Below are 12,743 nucleotides of genomic sequence, written 5' to 3' on the forward strand. Positions count from 1 at the left end.
TTTATAAGCCTCCATAAAAAAAATTGCTGGGCCATTTACGCTGGCAATTTTTTGCGCGTTGCTATCATGGTATTCAGAAAGCCTTGATTACCTATGATAACAAAATTCCAAAAATAGGCGAGTAGCCAGAGACGTGATGATCGCCTCTCTCAAAAGAGCTCTCAAAAGGGTTCACCCGGCGATTTGTTCTAGCTGCAGAAAAAAACATGTTACATGATTTAGCGTCCAATCGGATTGGAGCGGTACCATCTGATGCTAAAATGTGACGTCACAAGCCATATATAAGGCCTGTAGATCTCATTTTAGTGGAAGATCTCAACGAGGCAACATCCATATGTATTTATCATGGGGTTGGATTGGAAGAAGAAGATAGAACAAAAGAAGAAAAGAATTACAGAAGAAGAAAAAAAAAGTTGATAGAAGATTAAAGAAAGAAGATTTTTTTTTACCTGAAGCTGATCTTCAAGGTGGATGGAGTTTGATTGATGATAATTTTTTCTATTGTATTTATTACTTTTTATGTTTTTACTTGCCCATTGACTGATAATGTATTAATCTGTACAGATAAATACAGTGACAGGCAATGCATTTTTTGGCAAATGCTTGTTTTCAATTGATTGCTATTTTTTCTATTTCTGTTTATTGTTTTGATTAAATTGTTTGGAATTTGGATGGCTTGTTTTTAGTATATTTTAGGATTGGTTAGCATTTTAAATTAATTAATTGATTTACTGGCTAGTGTTTTTATTTCTTGAATTGGTTGGATAGGTGTTTATTTAATTTAATTCTTATGTTTTGGACTTACATAATTTTTATTCTTTTGCTGTTTTGGTGATTTCTTTTCATGTGTACAATTAGGCTTTTTAATTATTTTACTGTTGATGTGTTTAGGTACTGTGTATATATATATATATATATATATATATATATATATATATATATATATATATATATATATATATATACATATATATATACTGAGTTAAGTTATGGCGAGTAAAAAAAGTGACAAAAACCCTCCACAGCAAAGCATATACCAAATGACCTGCCTAAGACATGCAAATGAGCATACAGTATATTTACATTTGCTATATGCTTTGCTGTGGAGGGTTTTTGTCACATTTTTTACTCATCATAATTTAACTCAGAATGGTAAACCCCATCCTTTCGCTTCATTACATAGCCAGTAAACCAACCCCACACCGATGAGACCCATTAAGGTCAAAACAGCTGTCTGTGGGTTGGTTTTCTGGCTATGTATCTGAACCCTGGCTGTGCTAAAAGCTGTGGCCATGCAGCAAGCTTAAGCCTATAGGAACCATGTATAAAATGGTTTTTGAAGCAAAAAGTGGCACTGTGTGCTCATTTGCAGGTCATTTCCCAGAATCCCTTGCTGCAGTGGAAGTGTTGTGTGCAGGGTGATCATGGTGAAAGGCAGGGTTGCAGACCTGCCCAAGACATGCAAATGAGCATACAGTATATATATATATATATATATAAAAATATATATTAGAAAAAAAGAAAAAGCGCCCGATCCATGTGTAAAATCAGATATAAAAGGTTTAATTTGCCATGAACAGACAATTGCAAACTCACACTTTGTCAGTATAATAAAAGCATATTATGGGACCAGCCCATGTACCAGACCGACGTCACACTTCCACAGCCGTCCTATACCACGTGACCCTATGCGTTTCATCTGTCTCAGCGGATTTCATCAGGGGATCCCCTGATGAAATCCGCTGAGACGGATGAAACGCATAGGGTCAGGTGGTATAGGAACTACGGTGGTCGAGCAGCCCAGACGCCAGAGTGAAGACGTCAGTGCAGGAGTTCCCTGTTCCCCTATTGGTGAGAGTTCGTGTGCAGCCGTACAGACCAGGAACCATAGGAATCCCATCCGGGTTGACGGAGAGAGGATCGAACGGTGGCACCGGCAACAGCAATACCAATTTGCAGTGACAACAACCGTATGCAGACGGAGGACGGCTGTGGAAGTCTGACGTCGGTCTGGTGCATGGGCTGGTCCCATAATATGCTTTTATTATACTGACAAAGTGTGAGTTTGCAATTGTCTGTTCATGGCAAATTAAACCTTTTATATCTAATTTTACACATGGAACGGGCGCTTTTTCTTTTTTTCTAATAGGCATCGTTGGGAGGTTGGTGAGCCCAAGAATAAAGCTGCCCGGACCATATTTTTCTTTTTTAAAGGACTCATATGGACATTTAAGTATTGTTTTATTATTTTCGTTTTTTGTCATTCTTTACATTTTTATAGAGATTTTTTCTTTTATGTTATATTTGTCCCATATGATTAGAATTTTTTTCATTAGTTATTTTTATTGTTCATTTTTTAATAGCTACACACTTTTTTTCATTTTTTCAATTATTAATATTTGTTCATTTTTTCATAAATTATTTATATATCCATTTGTTCCAAACCACAACTTAATTTAATTCAATTGTTATTAGGCATCTGTGCTGGGTGTGTCATCTTGCTGTGTTGGATCAGGGTTGCAGCAATTTGGGTGTGTACTGATAAGGGCGCTGTCTTATATTTTTCTTCATATATATATATATACATATATAACATCTTATGACATTTTACATTTTTCTTTCTTTTTTCACATGTTTGTTTTTAAACTTCTTTATTGTATTCGAGAATTTTTCCTTTAGCGGACTCTTCAATCAACATGGTTTCTTGTGGAGGCTTTTGTATCACCTGTTGGTGATTGATACATTGCACCCACCCAATCCCTGGCTTACATTTCTGCCTGTCTGCTATTTAAGGATACACCACAAGCATTCACTTACACAGGTGTGAAACGCATCAGGGGACTTATCTGTATCTACATGTTTGCTCATAAAGCACAATAAATTGTTTTTACCCTCGAATTTCATCTCCAGCCTTTGCTATTTTTGCTGTGCAGTGCTTTTTCCTGCATTGGGTTACCTGCTCATCATCATTTCCCTCCCAGAGAGCACGCTACTCAGGAATCCCTCAACGGATCCTTTTTTTCGTGAGTTTATTCTCTATACCGTATTTCAAGCATTACGCCAGTGGGACAGTTTACATGTGTGGTGGGACCTACAGTATAGGTTTGATGTCGTGAAGGTGGGACGGATGGCTCACACTACAGCGGATCTCCCGTCACCACCCCCCATCCTCCCTTTATCTATGGTCTCTCAACCTCACATATATGTTCACGTTTATATGTCCACGTTTATGGGCCATTGACTGCTTGTTTCACGGATTTCATACTGATTCCTACTTTATTTCAACATTTAGCCACTTTTTGAGAATACTGTATAAAGGGCTACTGCCACAGGTTTATCGAGACATCAGATACAGGACTGGCTTTCCACCTATACTGTAATTCAAAGCCGGTGATTGTTGGTAATGACATACAAATGAGCACTCCCAGTGTTATTCTTATCAATTTTAACATTGATCCCTATAAGCTTATGTCTGCCATTTAACACAGCTTTTTTTTTAATGTGTATAATTGTAGATTTAACAATAATAATAATAATAATTACTTTATTTCACATAGCGCTTTTCTCCCAATAGGACTCCAATTTTTTTACAGACACAGTCCCTGCCTATATGAGCTTACTGTCTTTGTTTTAGGTGTGGTTTTTTTTATTACATTTACTGTTAATCAAAATATTTTTTTCCAAGATCATATCTTTTATCATTATGCTTTATAAAGAACGAACTGTAATATTGGTCCACTAAAAGGTATCACAACCTATAGCGATTCTTGTTTCTCTATAATAGAAGAAGATGTTTGTGGTTTGTTGTCTGGAAAAGAGTGATGGCATTCAAGTAAAGGGTTCTTCACATAAAAAAGTACAGTTTGAGTATTAGTCTTGTTCTTTAAAAAAAAAAATCAAGATCCTATCTCTCATCATTGTTTTGTACCTTCTGTAACTGTCAATCCTGATGATTTATATGAAGATTCTTGGGTGCGCTAGGTGGGGTTTTCAATTTAATTAGGGTTTATTTTTGACAATCAGATTATTTAGCAAATTAAAAAGAAATACCATGCTTGCTACAGTTCTTTTAACTACCGTAACTCCCATTTGCGACATCTGGCTTATCATTTTTCTACATTAAATATCACACAAAATGTGACAGACTGTTACTGTATATGGTTAGAATTGATATAATATTTCATGTTTAGACTTCAGAGTAAAACTTGAAACAAAGACCACAAAAAAACTATTTTGGAAAGGAGATAAGAGAAAAGAAGAATATTTTCCCATATCTCATTTTTACCTTGTTAATTGGCACACTGAAAACATAACGTTTCATTCAGCATTTCATTTTGACATGCTGTGCTTTGTGACCATAGAACTTTCGTGATAGATTATAGTGGGGAATGTGCTGACATTCTGTAAGTTTCCTTACAGCAAGGAGTATTTGCTTGTGTACTTTCTTTCCATCATTTTTTAAACATAACATTTCAATTTGAAAAATCATAATGAAAACCATTTTGGCAAATCCTGCATCACCTGTCCAAAATAGAAAACTATTGAAAGAAATCCCAACATAATATAGTGAAAATGGAAAATAAAGGCAAATCCTGAAAAATAACTTTATTGTGACCAACATATGCACCCTTAAAATTACAGTATAATAGCCTAAATCCGCTGAATGACAAACAGGAATGAGTTTTGTTTTCACTGATTTAAATCCCAATTTACATGGTGTCTGTAAGCCTATGTGACAAAAGCAGTAGTGAAAAGAGCAACCCAATATATAAAACCTCCAAAATATAATAATCAATGATAAAGGTGGAAAATGAAATACCACACCGCAGAATGTATAACATGGAAGGATAGCACATAATTTGTTGAGGGTTCCTGAAGTGGAAGGTGCTGCTTTTTATGGACATTCTAATCAGTTCCCGTTAACTGTGTGTCTCAAACTCAGAGCGCAACCCCCAGAAATCAATCAAATATGGAGAAAGTGAAAACACAGAGTAGAAAAAAATATAGTGTATAATCTTTTTTTTAAGTGGTCATACAGTATACACTCACATTTCATATGTATAAGGTCAGCCATGAATCAATCTCACAATTGACGCATCATACCATACCATACCTGTACTGTATATGTTTCGGGGAAACAAAGAATATGTACAGGCATACCCCACATTAACGTACGCAATGGGACCGGAGCATGTATGTAAAGCGAAAATGTACTTAAAGTGAAGCACTACCTTTTTCCCACTTATCGATGCATGTACTGTACTACAATCGTCATATACATGCATAACTGATGTAAATAACGCATTTGTAACAGGCACTATAGTGTAACAGGCTCTACAGTCTCCCCGCTTGCGCACAGCTTCAATACAGGTAGGGAGCCGGTATTGCTGTTCAGGACGAGCTGACAGGCGCATGCGTGTACTGCCGTTTGCCTATTGAGTGAGATGTACTTACTCGCGAGGGTACTTAAAGTGAGTGTCCTTAAAACGGGGTATGCCTGTATAGTGTAATATGTTTAAATGTAATCCACTAATAGAACAAGTACAGTAAGAGAGCCCATAGTAGAGTGTGGTTTTCTTAGTCCGTGTTCTTTGCTGTTACCCCAATTCCGATTTAGCCAGGTGAGCCGTGTGTCACTTCTGGTTTTGTCACTCATTTCAAAAAGCCATGGATGCTTTTATGTGGATCTACAGTATAAGTTAAAAACTCTCCAATTTACAGGACTGAATTAGAATATATAGTAGACACAGGAACCTATTCTAGTAGCTCTGATATATGTCAATCTGCTCTAAAGAGGCCTTTCTAATTAGATTGGCATGCTTTAGAGTTCTGTATGTCCTTCTCGCAGGTCTAATCAGTGCATAAAAGGCTTTTAGAAGCCAAGCCAGTCAGTTTTTTTAAATAAAAGTCCCCAACACGCATTTTTTTTAACGACAACTGCAATTCTCTAAGCTTCGTTATGCAAACTGCTTTTAAAAACTCGCACTTTTTTAATGCCACATCAGGGTGGTGAAATTGGTACTACAAGTTACATCCAGAGCCTGAAATATGGGTTTGTCTGAGAGAAGAAAAAAAACATATGTCAGAATTGGGATGAAGATAGCACTACCTCAGGTCATTCCACTTCAAAAGTAAGTACAATCTGGGAGTTTTGGCTTTTAAAACATTCGGGTTGTCACTTTTTATAGATGCGGTTTAGAAGATGCGATTTGCATTAGAGAATAGGGTTTTTCCACAAAGTTCATTCAGCTACTGCATAACATGCCAAGCGTGTGGTTTGACAATGACAACTTCGGAACTACGAGAATAGGCCCCATAGCGTCATAAGTCACTTTTTCTTTTTTTTCCTTTGGTGTAAAGATTTGTACATATGAGATATATATTCTGTAAATTCTCATAGATTTGTAGTCCCTTTGTTTAAAAATGTTTTATTCCTTTCTGTGTGTCTACATTAAGGTTTTCAAATACAGTAGCCGAAGAATATTACACACATTTTTGGATATATACAAATCTTTAATAATGATAGAACATAAAAAATGTCTTGTTTATATTTTCTGTCTATATATATTTTTTCTTTTATACATTTTTTTCTGATTATGTATATGTGTTTTATATCTATTGTCAGCAAGTGTGGGTAACTTATTGATACACACTACATTTTTTTAAATTAAATTTATCTGTGCTATGGAGTATGCTCTTCTTTTCTTTCATATTTTTGATCATCATGGAACAGTTTGTTCTCACAAGAAGCTGCTATATCTTCATTGCTTTATATTCCCTACAAGTTGGTAACAAACACACCTATGGGCTACACTGGACTGGTTAATGTTTTTCAATTGTATTGATTTCTAACACAATTTACACATTATGCTATTTATTACACATCACACTTTTTGTGAATTAAATAATTTAGATCTGTATCCCATTAACACAGGTTCTTATGAGTTATATCCCTTTTGATACACTTACTGTATTAAAATATTTAAGTGAGCACTGTAGCGCTGATTTGTCTTAAAAAAAATATATATATATATATATATATATATATATATATATATATATATATATATATATATATATATATATATATATGAAAGAAAAAAGAAAAGAAAACAGGCGCACACCTAGTGCATTAAAGTTTACCAATAATTTTATGGAACATTTAAAACCAGACAAATGCCCACTCACAGGTAAAGCGTTTTTTGAAAGCAGTTATGAGATTGGCCCTCATAAGCCAGTGGTGCCGTTCGAGCCTGTAATGGTGTCCTCTCGTGCGCGGTCTCCTTCTACCGGAAATGACGCTCATCCGGTCTGGTGTCCCGCACAAAACGGAAGTCCCTCCAGGAAACCGAGGCCTCTCCTGACTGCCTCTAGCTGCTGCACCACCAATCAAGCCAAACGATGTGTCCACTGAACTGCTTTGCCGAGCCTCCCACAAGCTGCGTTCCTCTCAGTCTGCTCTCAGTGGGACAAATGTCTGCTCTGCTCTAGCCACGCCCTACGCGTTTCGTCATCGATGATGACTTCTTCAGGGGTAACCATTGGTTGTATCCCCACAGTATTTATAGTAAGGTTCATTTGCAAACATAATTAAAAACAATTACAACATTAATAAAACACTTTAAACTAGTCCATTGGTACAATTACTAATACTACACTGATCACAAAGGACAAGTTCTAAGGACCACACTGTACTATTGGAGAATTTCATAGCTCATAAGATGTTGACAAATATATATGGGTAGAAAAAATGAATATTGTACTGAAACTACCTATTTGTGCAATAGAGATAATTGATAAATGTATTAAATTAACAAGTAGTGCCATATAAATGTGTGGCTACTAATTGAATTAGCAAGTACTTACTAGTTGGATAGAGTTAACCATACTTCATGACAATAGATGACAATTAGTTGTGATTCTATTCACAAAACATGATTGGCAATTTGGAACAAGAGTTAATTGAGAGATCCCAAGAATTGGAGAATACTATCAAAACTGAATACCATCAATTAACCCCTTTATAATATGTTAAGCAAACAATGTGCTACACAAATTAAACAAATCAGGTCTTAGGGCATGGTATAATACCTGTTGAATGATCCATCTGTGATTGATTGCAATTGGAGTCAGAGGTGGAGCAAAGAAGATGGTTTCAGCAAGAACAGAAGAATGCTCAGAAAGGCTAGCAATGAAGTGATGAAGTGACTATGTATAAAAGGGTGTATGATATATGTGATATTAAATGATAATGTGTTTGTGATGTATTAATAAAGTGAAATGGAAAAATACATTGAAAAAATAAATAGATAATAATGTGAAGAAAAGATGTTAAAGTGATTGGATAATGTGTATGTGTAGGTGATTGTCCAAATATTTGAAATAAATGAGAAGTTAATAATATGAATGAATGTATAACCTCTATTGGTGATGACGTGTGAAATGTATAAAAAAAGTAAAAAATTGGGTAAATTATTAAAGTATTAAAGTAAAAAAAAATTAAAAAAAATATATATGTTGAGACCTGTTCTGGACTCAAACAGACACATCCGCAGTACAATGCATTATTGGGAATGTATATAGCCATAATGGAATGCAATGCAATAAATGCCTCAAAAAATTCCTCAAAAAATTCTGTGAAGGATGAATATTTTAGAGAGTTGACATGTCACCATAGTTCAGAGGGAGTGCCGAAGCACTCAAACCAGACCTCCGAAGGATCACCCACCTGGAGTGATCACACTATGGTGCTAATGTCTATGTGATCATTATGTCCCCTTGGGTGCAAAGTATCTGGAATATACATCCAATAGGTCTCCCTCATACACAATCTTTTGAAACGATCACCACCCATAAATGTAGGGGGAATGAACTCGATGCCCATAACTCGTAAGGACCTAGGATCTTTCGAATGTTCATTACAGTAGTGGCGGGAGAGATTGTGTGTTTGACACCCATTGATTATATTTCTTCGATGCTCTAAAAACCTCGTGCTTAGGGCCCTTGATGTGCGGCCTACATATTGTAGACCGCACTCACATGATATTAGATAGATGACATAGTCACTAAGGCAGTTGATATATTCTGCTATATCATGTGATGTCCCATTGGAATAAGATTTAAATTTATTGGTTTTTATCAAATGTTTGCATGTTAAGCATCTTATTCTCCCGCATCCAAAGTTTCCCTTAACCCTAATGGGAACAGATCCATCCACTCTGGAATTGTTGACTAGCTTAGATGTTTTTAATTTGCTCGGAGCAATTATTGTTTTTATACTCCTTGCTTTCCTGAAGATCACAGGAGCATGTGTTGGCAACAGGTGACCAATCTCTGGATCGCTGACCAAGATGTTCCAATGGTCATTTATTACTTTCTTAATTTGTTTGGCAGACTGATTGAACTGTGTAATAAACTGAGGTACAGAACCTGTAGAGTTAACCTTATTTTTTGATATTGTTTTACTTTTGGATTTCTCCAATAAGGACGCGCGATCCAGTAAACTGGCATCTGAAAATGATTTGTTAACAACTGCCATATCATAGCCTTTTTCCTTGAACTTCATTGAAAGATCTGTACCCTGGGTATAAAAGTCTATGTCCATTGAACAGTTGCGTCTTAATCTGTAGAACTGACTTTTTGGCACATTGTCTAACCATTTTTTATAATGATTGCTACCATATTGTAGGTAGCTATTCGCAGCCACTGTTTTAAAGTGTGTTTTAGTATGAATGACATCTTGAGGACCCACAAATAACTCTAAATCCAAAAATACTATGGTATCTGGGTGTGTAATATATGTGAATTTTAACCCCATATTGTTATCATTAAAGGCTTCCAAAATCTCCTCCAGGGACCCCCTCTCACCATCCCAAATAATAAGGATATCATCTATGTAGCGGCCATAGTAAACCAAACCCGCCCCCAGCGCAGCGTTCCCCCAAACATGGGTACTCTCCCACAGTCCCATGTAGAGGTTAGCATAGCTGGGAGCAAATTTGGCCCCCATGGCCGTTCCACAGATTTGCAAATAATACGTGTTTCCAAATAGAAAATAATTGTGATTCAACATAAATTTAATGCATGCTAATAGGAAAAAAAAAAAAAAAGCCAAGAGATACCTTATCGCGTATCAGGTGTCTATTGTATACAGACACAGTTTCACCTTTGATAAAGCGCCCCAGCGAAACGTACGTCAGGTGGGAGGCGGCTACAGAACTGACGTCATCACGTGCTGACGTCTCCATGCCGAGCAGAGGGTGAGAGGCACTGCTTAGTGCCGACATGCGTGAGAAGGGAAACTGTGTCTGTATACAATAGACACCTGATACGCGATAAGATATCTTTTGGCTGCAGGATTTTGAGCAGGTAAACTGCATATGTCAGCGCTACTCCGCGGCATTAGCTCTGACGAGGGCTGAGCCAAACTAACAGAGATGCGGTACATATTTAATTACCTTACCTTACCCTGAGCATGCAAGTGTAATTGCTGCTGACTACTGTTGCATTGCATATATTCCCTCTCCCCTCGGCTCATTCATATGTGTTTACTCACTATGTTTTCACAATCCGTTAATTCATCTGCTATAGTGGCACATTTGAACTAGGGGGCCATAACTGGATACGGACTAGATCCGTGCCCCAGAGCTGAAAATTACATTTTGTAAGCTCTTGTGCACTTAGCTAATGATAGTTACTGACTGACCACTGTACTTTGTGAGGTATCACCAAGCATGTTAAAGTGGCACATTTGTACTAGGGGGCTATAACTGGATACGGACTAGATCCGTGCCGCAGAGCAAGGCACCACACTTTGTGAGCTCTTGTGCACACTATTTAATAACACATTGCCTATCAACTATATTTATCCATAGCTAGGCTTGCTTTAACCCTTTACTTAGGGTACCCCTCACAATCACTAAGGGGGATATTACTCTGACAAACCCCACTGACATTGCAAATGCATTCAATGATTACTTTGTGGGGTGTGCCACTAACCTATTAGCGAAACGCAGCACAAACCCCAAACCTGAATCTCATCCTGGGAGTACCCCTATAGTCCCACCCCCTCCCAACACTGCCCACAATTTTCAATTTAGCCCAGTATCTGAAGAGGAGATTACACAAGCGCTCCTCAAACTAAAACTAAGCAGCCAATGTGGACCCGACTTACTACAATCTAGGTTCCTACGACTTGGTGCCCCAGCCATTGCCAAACCAATTGCGTCGATAGTCAACTCTATCCTGTCTGCAGGCCATATCCCTAAGACCTGGAAAACTGCCAGAGTTGTCCCAATCTTCAAAAGTGGGGACAAAAACACTGTCTCAAACTACAGGCCAATCTCACTTCTCCCAATTCTATCCAAAGTTATGGAAAAATGTGTCCACTCCCAATTAAGCGAGTTCTACACCAAGACAAATTTCCCTAGCCAATTCCAGTCTGGGTTTCGTCCCAAACACTCCACCGTAACTACCCTGCTAAAAGTTTGCAATGAAATCCAGTGTGGAATGGAACGGGGCCAACTCACTGGTGCAGTATTCCTAGATTTTGCAAAGGCTTTTGACACAGTTGATCATGCTATCCTGCTTAACAAACTCCAGAGCTCTGGAATAGGGAAACATGCTTTAAACTGGTTTCAGTCCTACCTATCAGGAAGATCCCAACATGTGTCCATCTCAGGCTCTAACTCCAACCCCCTGGATATCACCTGTGGTGTCCCGCAAGGCTCTGTTCTGGGGCCCCTACTCTTCTCAGTGTTCATTAATGATCTTCCCACAGCTTGTAAGGAAGCCTCAATACACATGTATGCAGATGACACAATCCTGTATGCACACAGCCATAGCCTCTCTGACCTTCAACACATACTTCAGTCTGACTTTTTGAGACTCGAAAACTGGATTTCCCAAAACAAACTGTTTTTAAACACTGACAAGACTGTAACAATGGTATTTGGGACCAAGACTAAATTTGTAAAGCTTCCAGTGACTGAGCTCCTGATTAGAACCAACGCTAAAACCACCCTAACACCTGTCACTAGTTTTAAATACCTGGGCTTATGGTTTGACTCCCACTTAACATTCGGGATGCACATTGATACCCTGACAACCAAGACCTATGCCAAACTAGGGGTACTTTACAGGAACAAATCCTCCCTAAGTCTCCTGGTCAGAAAGCGTATTGCACAGCAGATGCTAATGCCAATTATTGACTATGGAGACATAGTATATGGCTCGGCTCCTCAAACCCACCTTAGCAAACTTGACACCCTCTACAATTCAATTTGTCGTTTTGTTCTCCAATGCAACTACAACACACATCACTGCGAAATGCTCAAAGAACTAGATTGGTCATCACTAGAGTCTAGGCGCAAAGTTCACCTTTCCTGTCTCACCCTCAAATACTTTCTGGGCAAGCTACCCAGCTACCTGAACAAGCTCCTCACCCCTACCACATGCAGTACCTATCACCTGAGATCAGACTCCAAAAGACTATTCATGGTCCCAAGACTCAACAAAGTATCCGGACGTTCCTCCTTCTCCTTCCGTGCACCCCAAAACTGGAACAACCTACCAGAGACTCTCATATCCACCACCAGCTTAAGTTCTTTCAAATCTAAGGCTGTCTCACACTTTAATCTGGTCTGTAACTGTTTCATAAGCTCATAATATATATTTTCTTTAACTGTGCATGCAATGTCTTGTATATAAATGTATACCTTGTTCATTTATGTAACTGTATTTGT

This window comes from Ascaphus truei, chromosome 1 (assembly GCF_040206685.1).
Source record: "Ascaphus truei isolate aAscTru1 chromosome 1, aAscTru1.hap1, whole genome shotgun sequence".
Lineage (NCBI taxonomy): Eukaryota > Metazoa > Chordata > Amphibia > Anura > Ascaphidae > Ascaphus > Ascaphus truei.